Below are 21,637 nucleotides of genomic sequence, written 5' to 3' on the forward strand. Positions count from 1 at the left end.
GATGCCAAGTGTGCTCAATGTACCCATCTACACACAGTGCAACTATACACAACCAAGCACCAACTTAGGTAGGCCATTTAGAGTTGTACATTTATTAAAGCCTTAGCCTCAGTGTCCTTTTATTGTAAGAAGTTTCTCTCACGAGAACAATACATCTTACCCAGCCAGCTATAGACATTGTGACCAACTGACTCTGGTTAATACATGGTGTTGGTTGGTTGGTTTTGCGGAAGGAGACCAGACAGCGTGGTCATCGGTCTCATCGGATGAGGGAAGGATGGGGAAGGAAGTCGGCCGTGCCCTTTCAGAGGAACCATCTTGGCATTTGCCTGGAGTGATTTAGGGAAATCACCATGGTGTTGGGAACCTGAATGTGGACAAGCTTGATTATAAAGTTGGAGGTGGTTGACCGGACAATTTTTCTTGTAAATTACAGAGGTTAGTCAGCTGCTTGTTCCGGTTTTCCCATTTGAGCAACCTACAGTCTGTAAGTGTGCATACTGATGTAGTTACTTGAATATTGCTGGTGCTGGAGTGCTGTCTGGAGTTCTGGAGTACAGATCCATGTTTGGAACTATATATTACACATTTAAAACATATTTTGTAGAACGTATTTTCTGTAGTAGCTACAAGTATCGAAGTAAGCCATTCCCCATTTCATTATTTACAGAGCACTGCCAGCCTTCCACTGATTCCTTTGCTTATGAAATCGGTAATGACTCCATGTCTTTTGAAACAGATGGGGGTGTCACTAACTTTTCTAAACAAAAATGAATTTATCGCTCTGATATGCTCACCATACAACATACAGTGATGCAGCTGTAATTTGCCGTGGGTGTAGTAATTCTTCTACTTACTGATATGCTTTTCTCACCAAGGTTTGCTTTTTACAATTTGCTGCAACATGGAGTCGAAATGGGTAAATTGCTGAAATCTGGTTTGCTTATGTGTAACCAAGAATAGTAACAGATATCCTAAAAGCATGTGTTATACATATCGATTCTGACACCAAATTCAGTGCTTTCAGTAAAAAGTCACTGATTCAGTGTCGGCGACATGGTGAGTAAGATTTCTTGTTACAGATAATTCCACATCTTAATAATTTACTGCTACCAAGGTCTGCCATACAACTTAAAATGGTTTTAGCTCTGCATATTAATTGAAGCGGAAATAATATTTTGTCAGGGAATTTAATGAGATGATAAGATATCAAGCTACACATTTCTTTTGTAAGCATAGTGTTATTCTGTATCCTCAATCACCTATGCCAGACGAAATTTAGTGGCATATAGTTAGTTGTCTTTTAATGGAAGATGTCACTCCCAAGCAGACATTAAGTCTCACCCAAGCATTTCTATAGAAAATTCTAAGTAAAAAACAACATACTTGTAGCAAAATGTTTAACTTGGAAGTTACCCCAGTGTGGGGATCACTACCCTGTTTTGTGTACAAAGGGCATAAAAGGACTGTTATTTGTGTCTATGTGATCCATGTAAAAAGGTTTTTGACGAGGTTATCACCGCATGATGGGAATTAACACACTTTGAAAGTGGAATGGTAGTTGGAGCTAGAAACATGGGACATTCCATCTCGGAAATCATTAGGGAAACCAATATTTTAAGATCCATTGTGTCAAGGGCGTGTGGAGAACAAAAAATTTCGGACATTATCTCTCACCATGGACATTGTAATGGCTGACAGCCTTCACTTAATAACAGAGATCACTGGCGTTTGCATGGAGTTGTCAGTGCTAACAGACTGCAGAGCCCGCATCTCGTGGTCGTGTGGTAGCGTTCTCGCTTCCCACACCCGGGTTCCCGGGTTCGATTCCCGGCGGGGTCAGGGATTTTCTCTGCCTCGTGATGGCTGGGTGTTGTGTGATGTCCTTAGGTTAGTTAAGTTTAAGTAGTTCTAAGTTCTAGGGGACTGATGACCATAGATGTTAAGTCCCATAGTGCTCAGAGCCATTTGAACCATTTGAACATTTGATTTGAACAGACTGCAGAAATCAGTGTGGGACATACAATAAACGTATCCGATAGCCCAGCGTGGAGAAATTTGTGGCTAATGGGCTACGGCAGCAGACAACTGACGCAAGTGCCGCCTCTCCTGAGCTCTTGACCATATTGGTTGAACCCCACCCCCTTTTTTTTATGTCATCAGGCTTCTGATTGGTTTGACGCAGCCCACCAAGAATTCTTCTTCTGTACCAACCTCTTGATCTTAAATTAGCACTTGCAACTTACATCCTCATTTTTTTTCTCCACAGATTTTACCCTAGACGACTGGAAAACTGTGGCCTGTTCAAATAAATTCCGGTTTCATTGCTAAGAGTTGATGGTAGGATTCAAGTGTCATGCAGACCCCACGAATTTTTCGATCCAGACTGTCAACAAGTCAATGTGCATGCTGGTGGTGGCTCCATCATGGAATGGTGTGTTTACATGGAATAAACTGGAGCCTGTGGTCCACCTGAGCCGTTTACTGAGTGTGAATGTTTTGGAGACTTTGTGTTCCCAGACACTGATATCATGTCACCAGATCGCAATCGTTCGCACGTGGTTTGAAGAACATTCTGGATAATTCCAGCGAATGACTTTGCCACTCAAATCGCTCGAAATGAGTCCCATCAGACATTCGCAGGACATAATCGAGAGGTTAGTCCATGCACAACATGCTGCAATGGTAACATTTTTGCAGCTAAGGACGGCTACAGAGGCAGCATGGCTCAGTGTTTTTGCAGGGGACGTCCAACAGCTGTTTGAGTCTATGTCATGTCAATCTGCTGCACTATAATCGGAAAAACGAGGTGCGACACGATGTTAGGAGGTATCTGATGACTTTTGTCACCTCAGTGTATAATGAATGGCTGATACTGATATACGTTTATATACGTTTAGCGGAACTAAGATGAACGTTTTGACAAAGCAGTATGGGAAATTCAGATGTCAAAATAACAGAGATTACAGTGGTGCAAATATATTTATGTTCCTGCACTGATGATTTCTCCCATCGTTATTGAACATTGCTAGTCTAACAGATATCCTATTTAACATTATTTATGACTGGTAATTGTTGATAAATGATTCTTATTTGCTCCATTTACAGTTAGTTTCCTAAATCTACTTCTTTATTTTTCATTTATTTCTTACATGCTTTGCTTCCAATAATTGCAGTGCTCAGTTGTTTAAGCTAGATTACTCTGATTCTCCATGTTTTTTAAATAGCTGTAATAGGTTCACTAGAAGTTAGTCTGATGTATCCATATTGGCCTTTAAGTCCGACATATTTTGATGTTGTGTGCTGATTGTTTTGGGAATATGTATTTCCCTTCTATTCCTGTTGACTATAAGGATAGATTTTTTAAGTTTCACAATTAATGTGAAATTCTTGTGTTCACAGCACCTCTGCGTACTATTGTTAAGGTACTCTTCAGTAAGCCATTGAGTATTTTACACTATGTACCATTTATTGATAAACCTGTTTAGTTTTTCTTGTATCTATGATAATGAAGCTTATTAGTAATATACTATAAACTTCAATTTTTATCACTAACTCAGATTTTCCTTGGTTCTGGGTCCTGGTTCAATGGGACATGTTATACACTGAATTGTATGAGACATTATAATCGAAAATTGTATATAATGATGCTATTGACACCTTAGTTTTAATTTTTTTCAGAGTTGTTTGTCACAGTTTACCTTATTGTCATTCTGTTTTTGTTGCACATATAATGCACAGTAATATGTATGTGACAATTTTATACAGGGTGTTACAAAAAGGTACGGCCGAACTTTCAGGAAACATTCCTCACACACAAATAAAAAAAGATGTTATGTGGACATGTGTCCGTAAAGCTTAATTTCCATGTTAGAGCTCATTTTAGTTTCATCAGTATGTACTGTACTCCCTCGATTCACCGCCAGTTGGCCCAATTGAAGGAAGGTAATCTTCACTTTGGTGCTTGTGATGACGTGCGACTCATTGCTCTACAGTACTAGCATTAAGCACATCAGTACATAGCATAAACAGGTTAGTGTTCATCACGAACGTGGTTTTGCAGTCAGTGCAATGTTTACAAATGCGGAGTTGGCAGCTGCCCCTTTGATGTATGGATTAGCACGGGGCAATAGCCGTGGCGCGGTACGTTTGTATCGAGACAGATCTCCAGAACGAAGGTGTCCCTACAGGAAGACGTTCGAAGCAATTGATCGGCGTCTTAGGGAGCACGGAACATTCCACCTATAACTCGCGACTGGGGAAGACCTAGAACGACGAGGACACCTGCAATGGACGAGGCAATTCTTCGTGCAGTTGACGATAACCCTAATGTCAGCGTCAGAGAAGTTGCTGCTGTACAAGGTAACGTTGACCATGTCACTGTATGGAGAGTGCTATGGGAGAACCAGTTGTTTCCGTACTATGTACAGTGTGTGCAGGCACTATCAGCAGCTGACTGGCCTCTACGGGTACATTTCTGCGAATGGTTCATCCAACAATGTGACAATCCTCATTTCAGTGCAAATGTTCTCTTTACGGATGGTGCTTCATTCCAACGTGATCAAATTGTAAATTTTCACAATCAACATTTGTGGACTGACGAAATCCGCACGCAATTGTACAATCACGTCATCAACACAGATTTTCTGTGAACGTTTGGGCAGGCATTGTTGGTGATGTCTTGATTGGGCTCCATGTTCTTCCACCTACAGTCAATGGAGCACGTTATCATGATTTCATACAGGATTAGCAGCTGCTAGAACATGTGCCTTTACAAGTACGACACAACATGTGGTTCATGCATGATGGAGCTCCTGCACATTTCAGTCGAATTGTTCGTACGCTTCTCAACAACAGATTCGATGAGCGATGGATTGGTAGAGGCGAAGCAATTCCATGGCCTCCACGCTCTCCTGACCTCAACCCTCTTGACTTTCATTTATGGGGGCATTTGAAAGCTCTTAAAAAAATGGTTCAAATGGCTCTGAGCACTATGGGACTCAACTGCTGAGGCCATTAGTCCCCTAGAACTTAGAACTAGTTAAACCGAACTAACCTAAGGACATCACAAACATCCATGCCCGAGGCAGGATTCGAACCTGCGACCGTAGCGGTGTTGCGGTTCCAGACTGCAGCGCCTGTAACCGCACGGCCACTTCGGCCGGCGAAAGCTCTTATCTACACAACCCTGGTACCAACTGTAGAGACTCTTTGTGCTCGTATTGTGGACGGTTGTGATACAATATGCCATTCTCCAGGGCTGCATCAGCGCATCAGGGATTCCATGCGACGGAGGGTGGATGCATGTATCCTCGCTAACGGAGGACATTTTGAACATTTCCTGTAACAAAGTGTTTGAAGCCACGCTGGTATGTTCTGTTGCTGTGTGTTTCCATTCCATGATCGATGTGATTTGAAGAGAAGTAATAAAATGAGCTCTAACATGAAAAGTAAGCGTTTCTGGACACATGTCCACATAACATGTTTCTTTCTTTGTGTGTGAGGAATGTTTCCTGAAAGTTCGGCCGTACCTTTTTGTAACACCCTGTATATACAAAATAGTGTTATGATCACTGTGATTAATTTAATATCTTATTATTCTGCTCTGGTACACATGTTACTTGTGACTTTAAAATTTTAGAAACTTTTTTTTCACTACAGATTTGACAGTGATAGGTGCAAAATATTAAAATTCAGTGAACAGTCTCAATCACAACAATAATTGCTGGTGGCAATGGATGGAGCAAGAGTTGTATAAACATGGACTGTTAGCAGTTGTTGTCCATATTTTTACAGATCTTCCTCGATCCACCACCACTACCCACTATGATGATGCTTATGGCCTGAAGATGATCTAAATTAAAGACCAAAATCGGCTGACAACTATAATAAACATATGTTGGAATAGAGACAGTTTTACTCAATTTAATAACTTTTGCCTATGCTATAATGGTTCTTATTATTACTGTTTTATCTTAAAATTATTCTTGTGTGCTACTGCTCATATTGACCACATATCTCTGTTGTTTTACTTTTGAGGTTATGAGTACTTTTGTTATTAAGGTTATTTTTGTGTATGACTATATAAGATTGTGTGTGATGATAATTGTTCATATGGAACAATTATTGTCTGCATTGCTATTGTTCATCAGCTTTATGACTAATCTGATTTCATGTTCCTATATAAGTGACATGAGTTTTTCTAAATAACAATTGATTATTAATATTTCAGAATCTTCAGTCCATTTTTTACAAAAAAGTTCTTATGAATTTATGGAATTCACAATTAATGAAGACTGTTGAAACTGCTTTAGCTATTATGTAGTCCTTTATTTGGAAAACTACCAGTTTCTTATCGTTACAGGTGCACCTCAGGTAATCCTCTGTTAATTAAAATGTTTTATTTATTGCAGAATAGATTTTCTTAAAATCGGAAATTGTTTTTATATTTGTGTAATGTGCATTTTGGTAAACCAACGACAAGTGAAATAAAAGTGAAAGCAAAGTTATTTACCAAAGCTTCTTTGCAGAGATATCTTAATAAAAAGCATGAGTTACAACTATTTTAATTTTCGTAATTTAACTTATACACAAACACAAGGGTTAGTCATGGGTTCTCACTTTGCATATTGTTTAGCTAACATTTATAAGACAGAGTATGAATATGAGTTTGTAGACTGGTTCCCTTTGTATGGGGAGAAGATTATATCTTTGCACCAATATGTTTCTGATGATCAAAGGTCCTGATGCGAAATGTGACATGCTAGTCATACACTGGACTTCATATCATCCCAAAAAGTATAAAGATGGTGTTCAGACCATATTACTAAAACTTCATGGTGTACCTCTTTCTAGAGAATAATTTTTTCTAGAATATAAAGCTATACAACTTGTTGCTTCATGTGACAAATGTGATGCAGATTTATAAAGTAGGATCAGTAGTGAAGTACTGAAGAAGTAGAACGCTGTTGGAATAAAATCTAATAGCTTCTTCGCTACACTGATACCAATAAATAAGGATAACACAAAAAACAAGCTACCTCTGGATGCCATACTTTTGATAAGTATCAGAATGATTGGGAGGACAGCAGAAAGGGAGTGGCATATTTCATTCCAAAAAATGTATGGGCAAAGTATAGACATAAAAAATGTTCACATTTTAACAACTACAAAGGCACAGCTGTGTATACAATTTCTTGCAAAGGCTGTCAAAACAAATTTATCATGCAAACTGCCCATGGTTTCCATATATGATTTAAAGAACATCTTAATCTGCTTAATTAAAAAACTACTATAAATACACACTTTCGTGAAAGTGGGCATTCCATCTTGGGTCTCAAGAACAACTTAAAAATTCTGTTCAGTGAAAGTAAAGGGATGATACCAGCTATCCCAGGGGCAATGAAAACTATGAGAGCAATAAAGCAGTCCCCCACCCACACTTTGAATACTCAGACCAACCTTAGGCTTCATAGCATTTCGACAAACTTCGATTGCTTTAGCACACCTGGTTAATTACCTGCTGCCATGATCATATGACTGTTTCTATTTAGAATTGGCATAACCTGTTGAACCCATTCTATAAAACACGATTCATTTATCCCAAACAATTTGTTATTAAAGTATGTGTCACAAAAGCAGAGGATATGTGTTTTATGATGTACATATATATTATTATCTCCACACTGTAATGCAAAGTCCATAGTTGAATTGTTGATGAATTATGTGTATACACGATCCTGTCTAACATTTTGATATTTGCAGTTCCTCTTTGCAAAATGCAAGCCCGATTCCGATTTTGTTGCTTAAGAACCAGTCTGCCTCATGCAGTCTCCAACAGTCATGCTGAGCAAACATCTATTATGGAATGCTTTTACTTATTTTATACTTTTTATTAAGGTAGCCCTGAAAAAATTCTCAGTACATCACGTTAGTTTTACTTTTATGGCACTTGCCGTTGGTTTACCATAATGGTCAGCCAGATATACTGCAAGTGGTTTTTTGCTATAGGCTCATTCATTTTGATAATTTCCCCTCACGGGAATCATGACTGATGTAGTGAACTCGGGACGAATGTCTTCCAATACGAGCTTCTAACACAACACCAACTGCCACTCCATAGCACTGGCATAACAAACAGCTGCCGTTTTCATATCCTTAAAAACATCAGTACTTTTGGTAGGTTGCAGTTATTTACTTTTGTAGAACCCACAGACATCACATACTGTGAACATTATTATGGTGTTGTACATAATTTATCCATAGATGTTGATGGTTGTAATTATATTTAACACTAGGTCTTATCACCCCATGTGTTCTGTTTTACATTCATCTACTGATACTGTCAATTTTAATGTTGACAATGGTCTCTGATTTATCAACTTTTTTGATTTGCACATCATAGCTTCCCAATTGTTTTAGGGCTAATCATGTCTCTAACGGCTTCTGAAAATTGTTTTAAGAGTTTTATTAGCTAATGCAAGTTTGACAAATATTTTTAAGAATGTTATAAGAAAATCTCTTTTTATAAAATTCTGTTCTAAGAAAATAGTATTTTAACTGAAATAAAAAATCACCTGAGGAGCATCAGTAACATTATGAATCTGGTAGTGTTCCCTTTAAAGGACAACATAACAGCTAATGCAGGTTGAAGAGTCTTCAATCACTGTGGATCCCATCAATTCATAAGAACTTTGTTAGTGAACAAACACATTTGAAGTTTCTTAAACATTAAGAATGTACCTTTTTAGTTGTCACTGCTCCATGTATAATGTACTGTTTATGATTTTATATTAGTGTTATGTATATGACGTTTTGTATTTTGAGTTTCTTAGCATTAATAGAGGTAGCAGATAATATAGACCGAAATCAGTAGTAAATAAATAGTTCCAATGCTGCTTTGTGTCATGGGTTCCTTGAAATATATACCTGCTGCTGAAAATAGCCTAAAGAAAAATGTTTGAGTCTCCATGTTGTTTACAAACAATTAATTGAAACAGTATGCAGACAGAACACAGTTTATAATCTTCTGTCATTCATGATTGTCTAGAAGGTTTACTTACACACCAGTCAACACCCATGTAATCTTATTGTGCAATAGACAAATTGCAAAACGCTGTTACATGCAGTGTAACAACCGATCTGTAAGCTATCTCATAATTTACATCACATGGAACTGATTTCCTACAGAGTAAAGCATAGTATTTAAAAAAATATTGTTGGTTAACATTTACACAGCCTTCAACAGGGTCAAACATACCCAGCGCACTCTATAGTTATCAAGCACAGCTTGTAATCTGATAACACTAAATTCTTTAGCCAGGGAAAATGTAGAAGTTTCTACTAAACCTGTATCAGGGCTTGATAAAATGGTTACCTATTACTTCGTTCACAGTTTATGATTTGACATATAAAATTGTTATGTATCTTTAGAATTGCAGCTCATCCAGATTAAGCAACATTATCGTTGTTTACAACAACACTATCGTTTCCCTGGTAGTCTTCTTCTTATACTAAAATGTAGACGCTCACGGCCGGAAATGTCATGTCCATTATATTTATCTGGGCTGTTATGCCATGATCGGTTGATAATTCTGCGTCAATTCCTAATGTTTCGTTCCCGTCTGGGGGGGACATCTTCAAGGGGGTCTGTAGCTCGATGGAAGCTCGAACACACCCACTGGCTCGCTACTGACTGCCGTTAAATTCCGTGTCCGTGCGCTCCGGCGCCGAGGCATCACGTCACGTGTTTTGAAAACGTCAGTGCAATTGTCTGCTGTCCGCTGCCGTCGATCGCCGTTGCCATCACCTAGTGGTGGACGGGTTGTACACATCTTCTTCAACACCAGCATCCATATACCGTTTAATTTCACGCCCTCCTCCTTTCGATTGAAATTATTAGGGTGTTTGGCGATTTCGATTGCCTCCCTGTAGAGCCTTTCGTAATATCCGCTTGTGGCCGCTAGTTCTTGCGTCTCCTCAAAACGAAAATGTGCTTACCTGGTTGGAAAGCATGTTCCGCAACAGCTGATCGTTCCGTTTCTGCTCTTCTACAATTGCCCTTTTGCTCTTCCAAATGTTTTGAAGCAGTTGTTTTAGTGGTACCCACATAAACATCTCCACAGCTGCATGGGATCCTATACACTCCAGCTTTTTCCAATGGCTTGCGAGCGTCCTTGGCAGGCTTAAGGTATTCCTGTATCTTCCTGGTGGGCTAGTAAATTACGGTAATATTCAGCTTCATCAAGATCCTCCATATTCTTTCCGTTACATTTTTAACAAGCGGCAGGAAAACCTTAGATTTTGCAGTAGCCTGTACGTCACTATGGTTTCTGTGTGGCTGTCTCAACGCACGTTGTATTTCGGCGGACGAATATCCGTTCTTCATTAGTGCATTGTGGAGATGTCCCATCTCAGCGTCGAGCAACTCAGGTTCACAAATATTTATAGCTCTGTCCGCTAACGTCTTGATAAGACCCCACTTCTGTTGTGGGTGGTGGTTCGAATCCCTGTGCAAATAACGGTCCGTGGGCGTGGGTTTGCGGTATACTGAGTGGCCCAAACTACCATTTTCGTTTCTAAAAACAAGCAAATCGAGCAAATGTAATTTTCCGTCTACCTCCTCCTCCATTGTAAAATGAATTCTCGAGTTTATACTATTCAGATGTTCGTGGAACTGGCTTAGTTCCTCTCTGCCATGTCTAGACAGCACAAACGTGTTATCCACATATCAGAACCATACATTTCATTTTTTGCTGGAATTACCTAAGGCCTGTTCTTCGAATTTCTCCATAAAGAAGTTTGCAATTACGGGACTTAGGGGGCTTCCCATAGCCACGCCATCCGTTTGCTCATAAACTGTTCATTCCACTTGAAGTATGTGGCCATCAAACAACACTTAAACAGTTCTGATATCAGCAGGAAAAATTTGATCCAGCTGTTTCAATACGTCAATAAGTGGAACCATGGTAAACAGCGATACCACATCGAAGCTGACCAATATGTCCTCTGGCTGGACTACTACGTCATTCAATCTGCTGGTGAAATGTGTCGAATACTTTATATAAGAGCCCGAACGGCCTACATATGTTTTTAACAGCGTAGTCAAAAACTTGGCTAACGAGTAGATGGGCGAACCAATGACACTTAGTATCGGTCTTAATGGCACGTTTTCTTTATGAACTCTGGGCAATCCATAAAGCCTCGGTGGTAGCGCAACCGAATTGCTGAGACCTTCCTGTACACTCTCTTCAATGGATGAGTTTTTTATTAACCGTGACACAGTTCTAAGAACGTTGTTAGTGGCGTCCTTATTCAGCTTCCTATATGCTTGCGGATCCAGTAGATCAGTAATTTTACTCCGATATTTAGCCACATCCATAACCACTGTTGCACTTCCTTTGTCAGTGGGGGGAATCAAAATACTATCGTCATCATTTAGGAGTTTGAAAGCTCTTCTCTCACCCACAGTTATATTACTCTTCGGCGGTTTTGCATTGGCTAACATTCTCACTGTTTCTATACGGATTTCTTCAGCAGTTACAGAATCCACACTGCGAATTCCTGCTTCTACACTGGCTATAATTTCTTCCATGGACACAAAACACGGACTAACAGCAAAATCTCCTCCCTTGGCAAGTACAGATCTCTCATCGTCAGATAAGGAACGTTAAGATAAATTGATAACGGTCTGGGAAACGTCTAAATGCCGAGCAGTCTGATCCGCGTTTTGTGCCCACATAGAGAGGTTCATAATTCCCGACTGCTCAGCTATGTTGTGGAGTGTCGAAGAGTACATTTTGACTTGGAGGTACTCTGGCAATCACCATATGGTCGGGAACTTGCGCTGTTGGATTTCCATCTGCCTTGCCCACTGAGGAGCATATTGGACAGGTAACACTTACATTCCTGATGCTGAGATTACATCAGTTGTGTGGATGATTCTGCTCTCAGCCAACAAAGATTTTCGGACAAAGAATCTAGAAATTCCAATCCCATTAGTAGTATAAGAATGTAGGTACTGGCACACTTCCCAGTATTGCCCATTTTTAGATATAAAGTGAGGCATTTCTTCTAGCATTTATCACCGACAGTCAGATCATTTTTAATATAAAAATTGGCCTTTCAAAACAGCCACTTTTATATTTACAAAAATTGCATAATTTTTTCATAATTGATAGATAACAATCCTGAAGATTTTTTACTATATAAATGGGCACTCTAAATGTAAGCCAATTAAAAACTAAAGCTAAACAACTAAGATTAAACAGTTATTCTAAATTAAAAAGACAACAACTCACTGATTTTTATCCACACTGCTAATACAAGACAAAATTATGCTTTAAAAGATCTCAAAGATAAAGCAAAAGAATTATGAACTGAAAGTTATTCTAAACTAAAAAGACAACAACTAAATGATCTTGTTATGAATAAAAATGATTTATATCTTACTGGAAAAAATTGAAATTTAAAACAGTGAAGTAAATTGTATTCAGAAAACGATACATGTAGTACTATATTTGATTATTATATTAAAAAAGAAAATCCATTTCATATATCAGACTGGTGGCATATATCAAAGAATACAATTTTATCTGATGGTTTCATTAGAGAATTTCAAGAAAAAATTGATTCATGTGAAATATCAGAATATGAACTATAGTCTGTAAACTTAATAGGAGAATTTAAAGATAAAATATATTGGATATTGATATCAAGATGTGAAAGATTATCTGAAAAGTTTATAAGAGAATTTAAAAAGGAAGTTAATTGGAATGAGATATCAAGATGTCAAAGACTATCTGAAGATTTTATCAGGGAAATTGAAGGTAAATTAGACTGGAATAAAATATCAAGTGACCAAAAATTATCTCAAAGCTTTAGAAGAGAATTTAAGGATAAACAAGTTTGGGAGACAGTATCAACATGTCAAGAATTATCTGAAAACTGTAAGAGAATTTAAAGATGAAATTATTTGGAATGTAATATCAACAAGTCAAAAAATATCTGAAGATTTTATAAGAGAATTCGAAGACAAAGTAGATTGGTATTATACATCATTTCATCAAGAATTATCTGAATATTTCATTATACAATTTAGAGATAAAGTTAATTAGGTTGAGATTTTACAATATCAAAAACTATATGAATCATTTATACAAAAAACAATAAGATGATATGAAATAATTGAATTTTCAGAAGCAGATTGCGCTATATATTTAACTGATGAAGATCGTCAGTATGTAAAAACTATATATAATCATGTCTTCCACACAAAATGTGTTGATAAATGGTTTGTAGATCATTCTTCTTGTCCAATGTGTAGATGTTATTAAAAGAATTTTAAATACGTAAATGATGCTACTTCTACTATTGGTGGTTATGAAAATAGCAGTTGAAGATGATAAGAGTAAACCTATAAAATACATAAACGATTTTGGTTATTTGGGTGTACCAGAGAATGAAAATACTCAAGTGAGTGATGACCTTTTTAGAGAGGTTTTGATGCTATTTCAAGTAAAATATTATAATGAAATAAGTGGTGAATTAAGTGAAGATACTTTAAATTTTATGAATAAGCCTAGGTGTGGTGTAAAAGATGCATTTCGTAGTTATAGTACCAGTACATACAAATGGAATAAGGAAAATATAAAATTTTCATTACAAAAGTACAAATAAAAAGGTACTACACAAAACACATGCAGCATTTCATTTATGGCAAAAAATACATTAATATTCAGTTTCACCACAATAATAAGTAACCTGATACTTTAATTACAAATAAAAGACAGTCACATATATTTCCTAACTGTGGTGTAAAATGTACAAAAGATCTAGACGGACAAGGTGACATCTTAAGTCATGCATATCAATAATGATCCAGTAGAAATATATATGGATGATGAAGAGCTGTGGTACTTGAAAATTGATGGGAATTCACCAAAAGATGAAATAAATCTATTTGAAGTATTAGTGCATGAAGTTGGTCATTCATTAGATTTACAACATGCAGATGTTTAGGGATCAATAACGTATCCATACTGCAACGGTGCATATTTGCAGTGATCTCAAGATGCTATTGATGCTATTCCTAGTTGGTATGTTGTAGCATCACTAACACCTACAAAACCAATATAGACATCAACACCAAATTATATACCAATTGAACCAGTTGAACCATTACATAGATATAAACATATCGATTACTTATTATTTATGAATGGGAGTTTATATGTTTTTATAAGAATTGGGTATGGATTGCTGATAAACCAAAGTTAATAACTAATTGGTTGACATTTTTGCCCCATTATCTACAAAGTATAAGTGGTATGTATCAGAGACCTAGTGATGAAATTGTAATATTTGTTGACATGATATATATGATGCATTTACTCATACTGCAATCAATTTCAGGATATCCAAATTCAATATCGAGTACTGGTTTATGAAAAAATTTTAAATTAAATGATATCGCAACACACACTCAGGTAGGATATGTTTAGTCTTTAATGAGTCTTTCTATGCTGAGTTAGTTGAGTGTAATTTTAAGTATAAGGCACATGGAAATATAAGTAGAAATTTTCAAGATTATCAGCTGGTATGACTTCTGCATTTAGATATATTAGCGGGATGTTGTATTTGTATTTTTTCAAAGATGATACTTTTATGAGTATAAAGAGTTTACAAGAAAGGTAATAATAACTGGTCCAATAGGTTTATCATTTTATTGAATAAATTGCTCATTAATACCACAACTAATAATTACACTATAAATGCAATATAAAACTTGAAAATTTTTCATTATAAGTTGACAATATTATAGACAACAAAATATGGGCAAGAAATTTTTAAGATTTTTAATATAATAAATGTACAACAACCTGGGGAAGAAACATAGTAAATGTAGTGTCTCAAAGGATATAATTGAATTTGGAAAGAAATTATGTAAACCAAGATCAATTTGTAAAAAATGAATCAATCAAGACCGAAAAAATATATATTATTTCAAGAAAAACAGCACCAGGAAAAATGGAACAGAAAACAGTACCATACAAAATGAAATAGATAATATTAACCCATTATTACAACAATTCCAAAGAGCTAAAATTATTGATATACCAAAGTTATTTGAATCTAATAAACCTGAAGACGAATATACACCTATTGTAATTAAATCATTTAGCAATTGCAAACATCGAGAAGAATATTTACTTAACAAACTCTATAAACTTAAGAAGATTGGTCACAATGATGCAGTTGTACCGATGTTTACTATTGCTGATAAAGGAAGAATAACGAAATTATTTCTAGTGTTTATAAAGGAAAAGCTCTACCACATAAATATTTTATTGCAAAGATAGCAGAGAAGTTAAACAATGATCACAGCATTGAAATGAAAGATATAAAAAGAAATGTTCAATCATGGAATAAATTTTTAAATATGAATCCATTAGAGAAGATTCAAGACTAATTTTTGACATACAAATGGAGAAAAACCAGCTTGTTGCAAAGCACAACAGTATTAATAAGTGTATACCATTAATGAAGCTAAAATGAGCTTGATACAAATGAATCATATGAAATTACAAATGTAGAAAATATGAATACAAAATATGGCTATAAAACCTTATTGTCACTTAATAATCAGTTCAGAATTACCTTAGCACACAAGTATGCTAAAGAGCTCAGTTGGGAAAATGATAATGTTATTTTTGGAATAAAAATGGAGTGTAATGGTATGAATAATAGAACTCATGATATAGATTTTTGATATAATAAATGGATAACAAAAATGTATGTAAGAACTGTAAAACTGAAAAAAAAACCATTGACAGTTATCATCTATACCCCTATATACGAGATTAACATTTACACATGTGTAAACAATGTTACAAAGAATATGATAAAGTCTATCAACCAAATTCCTACGCAGTAATCAAAGATAAGTTACTTGAAAAAGTCCCCTGTGAATGTGGTAAAAGTGTTTGCACAGTATGCATAAAAAACATTCACAATCATCCACTCACAATAAAATATATGAAGACTTCTAAACGGAAACATGTCCTAATTTTAATGAGACAAAAGATATTAATTGCTTTTGGAAACATAAACAAACAAGAGATTAAAATTGGAAAATGTTTATGTAAAGAATATGCCAAGTTATAGAAATAAAAATTAATTTTATACATTTTACACACAACACAAATGAACAGCAATCATCAACAATTTTTTCCCTATATAAATGGAGCTACAGATGATGAATGTTGTTGAGTTAAAATCTTTGCTGACAGCTTAGGCTTACATCACTACTCAAACTTTGCAAACCAGAGCTATTCAGTTAATTCAAAATCTACCTATGACCCTGAAACACATACTTGCATTGAAAGCTGGTATATACAACAAATAGAAAACACGAAGAATAAATGATATTTATAAAACATATATAAAAATGCATACTCCATCACCATTTAGATCAAATACATAATTCAATACCTCACAAATTAACTGTTTTATGAATATAGATACATCATCATCAGGATAACAAACACATAGAAAAAAATAAAATACAAAATTCATTATTTATATGTACGACAAATGTCCAACATCCTTCTAAAATAACATTACCTTTATTTATCCAACTATTATGTCAATTATCAAATCCTAACCTCTTAAATATACTTTTATCGCCTTTCTTTCTTAACACTTTCTCAATAAGATATGCATCTGGATATTTAGTTTTCTGTAGTTCTTGTTCATAAAAATTTCCTTTAATATCTTTCAATCTGTACGTATTTGGATCTGAATATATAACATCTTCAATTTCAAAGCAACTCTGTAGACCAACTGGCAGTGTACCGTTTTTCAAATATTCCTTTAAGTTTACTAATACTCACTTTATCTCCTTTTTGAAATTTTGGAGATGCTAGACACACCTCCCAAATGGATCCTAAAATTTTTTCATTAACTTGTATTGGTTTCATTTTCTTAGTTGAATGTTTTGTGCTGTTCTATTCATCAACTAATTTTGAAACAGTATCTATCCACTTCTAGTTACCTTGATGGCAAAACTTTTTCTACATTTTTTCTTTCACTGTTCTATTAAATCTTTCAACACCAGATGCTTTTAATTCACTAAAAGTTGAATAATGATTAATATTATATTTCTTTGTCTTCCATTTTTAGTTGTTACTCTGTGAGGATTATGTGTTTCCATAAATTTTTTACATTTAAAACACTGAATGTGATCCATTCATAAAGCTTAAAATTGTTATTCATAATCAAGTAATGTAAATAAGTCACCAAATACATAAATACTCTACAAGTTTAAATTGACTTGACCCATCATACTCAATATTAAACTTTCATCTGCATTGTGGAACATCAGTGGAAGGTGTTGATGGAGGAAACATAGACATTTTAAAGCTTTTAGGATCAACTGCTACAGCCATTTCTATATATGCCTTGATTACAGTTTTCTTGACCATAATCCAAATGGAAATAAACATTTCAGACTCTCAGTAGGATCATTAAAAGTAATGTCAATTCTAATTAATCATGTACATTATTTTCTAGTTCAATGAGAGTAGCTTTCATCTTTTCTATTTGTTTATTAAGACACACCATGATACTGTTAATTCCAAATCTTTTATTACAATCTGATTTCAGATTATTAACTGTTTCATCAATAGGCATTATAGACTGGGAGACTCAAACGCTTATAGCAGGTGGCAGGGACAAAGAAGCTAGTCAAATTTGTTAAGTGCATGATCTGAAAACTACCTCGAGCAGTTAAACAGAGAAGCGGCTCGTGGATATAACATATTAGACCTTCTGGTAACAAACAGACCTGAACTATTTGAAACAGTTAATGCAGAACAGGGAATCAGCAATCATAAAGCTTTTACTGCATCGATGGTTTCAGCCGTAAACAGAAATATTAAAAAAAGTAGGAAGATTTTTCTGTTTAGCAAAACTGACAAAAAGCAGATCTCATAGTACTTGGCGGCTCAACACAAAAGTTTTGTCTCAAGTACAGATAGTGTTGAGGATCAGTGGACAAAGTTCAAAACCATCGTACAGTATGCATTAGATGAGTATGTGCCAAGCCGGAAGAGATGGAAAAGAGCCACCATGGTACAACAACTGAGTTAGAAAACTGCTGCAGCACCAAAGGGAACTTCACAGCAAACATAAACACAGCCATAGCCTTGCAGACAAATATAAATTACGCGAAGCGAGATGTAGTCTGAGGAGGGCTATGTGAGAGGCGTTCAATGAATTCGACAGTAAAGTTCTATGTACTGACTTGACAGAAAATCCTAAGAAATTTTGGTCTTATGACAAAGTGGTAGGTGGATCAAAACAAAATGTCCAGACACTCTGTGACCGAAATGGTACTGAAACAGAGGATGACAGACTAAAGGCCAACATACTAAATGTCTTTTTCCAGAGCTGTTTCACAGAGGAGGACTGCTCTGTATTTCCTTCTCTAGATTCTCGCACAGATGACAAAATGGTAGATATCGATATAGACGACAGAGGGATAGAGAAACAACTAAAATCGCTCAGAAGAGGAAAGGCCACTGGACCTGATGGGATACCAGTTCGATTTTACACAGAGTATGCGAAGGAACTTGCCTCCCTTCTTCCAAAGGATTTGAAAAGGGCATAGGTCATCCCCGTTTTCAAGAAGGGACATCGAACAGATGTGCAGAACTATAGACCTATATCTCTAATGTCGATTAGTTGTAGAATTTTGGAACACGTATTATGTTCGAGTGTAATGACTTTTTTGGAGACTAGAAATCTACTCTGTAGGAATCAGCATGGGTTTCGAAAAAGACGATCGTGTGAAACTCAGCTCACACTATTCGTCCACGAGACTCAGAGGGCCATAGACACGGGTTCCCAGGAAGATGCCGTGTTTCTTGACTTCCGCAAGACGTTCGATACGGTTCCCCACAGTCGTTTAATGAACAAAGTAAGAGCATATGGACTATCAGACCAATTGTGTGATTGGATTGCAGAGTTCCTAGATAACAGAACGCAGCATGTCGTTCTCAATGGAGAGAGTCTTCTAAATTAAGAGTGATTTCAGGTGTGACACAGGGGTGTGTCGTAGGATAACATTGGAAGTTCACTGAGGCTTTTTGCGGATCATGCTGTGGTGTATCGAGAGGTTGTAACAATGGAAAATCGTACTGAAATGCAGGGGGATCTGCGACTAATTGACGCATTGTGCAAGGGATAGCAGTTGAGTCTCAATGTAGATAAGAGTAATGTGCTGCGAATACATAGAAAGAAAGATCTTTTATCATTTAGCTACAATATAGCAGGTAGGCAAATGGAAGCAGTTAATTCCATAAATTATCTGGAAGTAGGCATTAGGAGTGATTTAAAATGGAACGATCATATAAAGTTGATCGTCGGTAAAGCAGATGCCATACTGAGATTCATTGGAAGAATCCCAAGGAAATGCAATCCGAAAACAAAGGAAGTAGGTTACAATATACTTGTTCGCCCACTGCTTGAATATTGCTCACCAGTGTGGGATCCATACCAGAAAGGGTTGATAGAAGAGATAGAGAAGAACCAATGGAGACCAGTGTGCTTCTTTACAGGATCATTTAGTAATCACGAAAGCGTTACGGAGATGATAGATAAACTCCAGTGGAAGACTCAGTAGCTCAGTATGGGCTTTTGTTGAAGTTTCGAGAATATACCTTCACTGAGGAGTCAAGGAGTATATTGCTCCCTCCTATGTATATCTCGCGAAGAGACCATGAGGATAAAATCAGAGAGATTAGAGCGCACACAGAGGCATACCGATTATCTTTCTTTCCACAAACAATAGGAGACTGGAATAGAAGGGAGAGCTGATAGAGATACTCAAGGTTCCCTCCGCCACACACCGTCAGGTGGCTTGCGGAGTATGGATGTAGATGTGTTACAGTTATCATTATGAAACTGCACAATTTTTCATAAAGTTTTGTTGTGGGGACACAGTTACTGAATTGTGTTAGAATACTTGTGTATTCTGGTCTTCTAATAAATGCTTTCTGTAAGTATTGTTTGGTAACTGCATGACAACAATTTACAGGAGCCTTTATGTCTACTAATCTTCTACCTTTAAAATCAAAATATCCTTTACTTATTTTAAAAATGCTTCTGCATTCCTTTTGAAATTGCTTAATTACATTTTCTATTTCCAATTCTAAATCTTTTTATTTTTTCTAATTCTTTAGATTTGTTTTTCACCACTTTGTTTGCTTATTTTAGTTATTAAAGTGTCCATTTATTGGATTCAAAATATCATCAAATTCATAACCATTTGATAGGAATTTTAATAGAAATAAACCCAAATGGTCACATATTACTTCATTAAAATTTTGTATCTTCTCATTTTTATAGGACTGATCATTTTTCTTCAAAGAATTAACTGTCTGTTTAGGTATATTTCCACCATTCCTATAGTAACATATCCATTGTGTATCAACATGATCAGATGTATCTAAATTAACGATTCCACAAGTAAAATTTTTTAGTTTATTAGGGAACTCGTCAGTCTTAAATACACCATGAAAATGTTCAGTTTTCAATTGCTTAACAAGGTTCTCTATATTGAAGTTCTTAGTACATTAGGATACTTGTCAATTACTTTTTGCAAAGTTTTTTTAACCCTGTACCTTTCTTTTCCATTTCTAAATTACGGCCCTTTTGCTCTTCTAATTCTTTACCACCTTTCATTTTATTCATAATAGCATTTGGAACTGCTGCAGCAGCACCTGCTAGTGTACCAGAAGTAGTTAAATATGGTAATGCTGCCAGCAGTAGTGATAGAAAATCACCTTCATGTATATTGAAACTAGATCCTTCTTCCTTTTTAGTTAGATATTCCATAATTTTTTTCACAACAGGAGTTGCTAATGTTATCAATAAATTGCCGCCAGTTTTCTTATCTCATTTTCTTTTTTGTGCTTCAGTTAAAAACTAATCAATACTGTATAGTTGATCATTATTAGCTTTAATTTTAATTGCTGTTGGTTTAATTTTACCACTAGGTAGAAATTTTTTAACAGTGTCGCAGCTATTCAATTATACAATCAAAAATTATAAACCCTGTCCATTGTCATCAGGGTCAAGTCCCAATCCCAGATTTCTTTTTCCATGCACTATTCCTTTAACTGCAGTAGCTGCAACGTTTTCACCAACTGAAGCATCAGGAGCATGCATTCTTTCTTTTGCAGCTAATTGAAACCCTTTATCTGCTTTGTGTCTTTTTTATAAGTCTTTATTATCTCTATAGGCATACCATGTTGTTTGCAAGCTTCATCTAATCGATTAATTCCTCTATCTCCACATGCTAGTCTTTCTTCTAGCTTAGTTAATGGCCCATAGTAATAACATACTGGAAAATGCATCTCTGACATTGGTAAATTATTTAAAGCCCAATTTACTAATCCTTCACCACTTTTTCCATTTTCCCAAAATGTATGTTGTAAATGATTTACAAATGTAATCGAGAATGGAGTTCCTTTCAGATGGTTGATGATGAGATTTGTTAACATCTTTACTATGCCAACTTTTTCATCATGATAGTTTTTATTTACAGCCAGTTCTTCTCCATGGGTTACTGTTA

At 35.9% G+C, this 21,637-nt stretch overlaps 1 protein-coding gene across 3 annotated transcripts in view; it reads left to right on the plus strand.

The window, feature by feature from the left end:
- LOC126234557 (uncharacterized) overlaps positions 1-21,637 on the plus strand; it is a 78,319-nt gene that overhangs the window by 25,597 nt on the left and 31,085 nt on the right. Inside the window, exon 1 of one of the 3 annotated variants that reach the window (XM_049943260.1) lies at positions 14,413-14,486. The exons of the other annotated variants lie outside the window; for them this stretch is intronic. The gene's annotated coding sequence lies outside the window, so the exon portion shown is untranslated. Of the gene's footprint in view, positions 1-14,412; positions 14,487-21,637 lie in introns of those variants that run through there. 3 annotated transcript variants of the gene reach the window in all.

The sequence above is a fragment of the Schistocerca nitens genome, chromosome 2 (assembly GCF_023898315.1).
Source record: "Schistocerca nitens isolate TAMUIC-IGC-003100 chromosome 2, iqSchNite1.1, whole genome shotgun sequence".
Classification (NCBI taxonomy): domain Eukaryota; kingdom Metazoa; phylum Arthropoda; class Insecta; order Orthoptera; family Acrididae; genus Schistocerca; species Schistocerca nitens.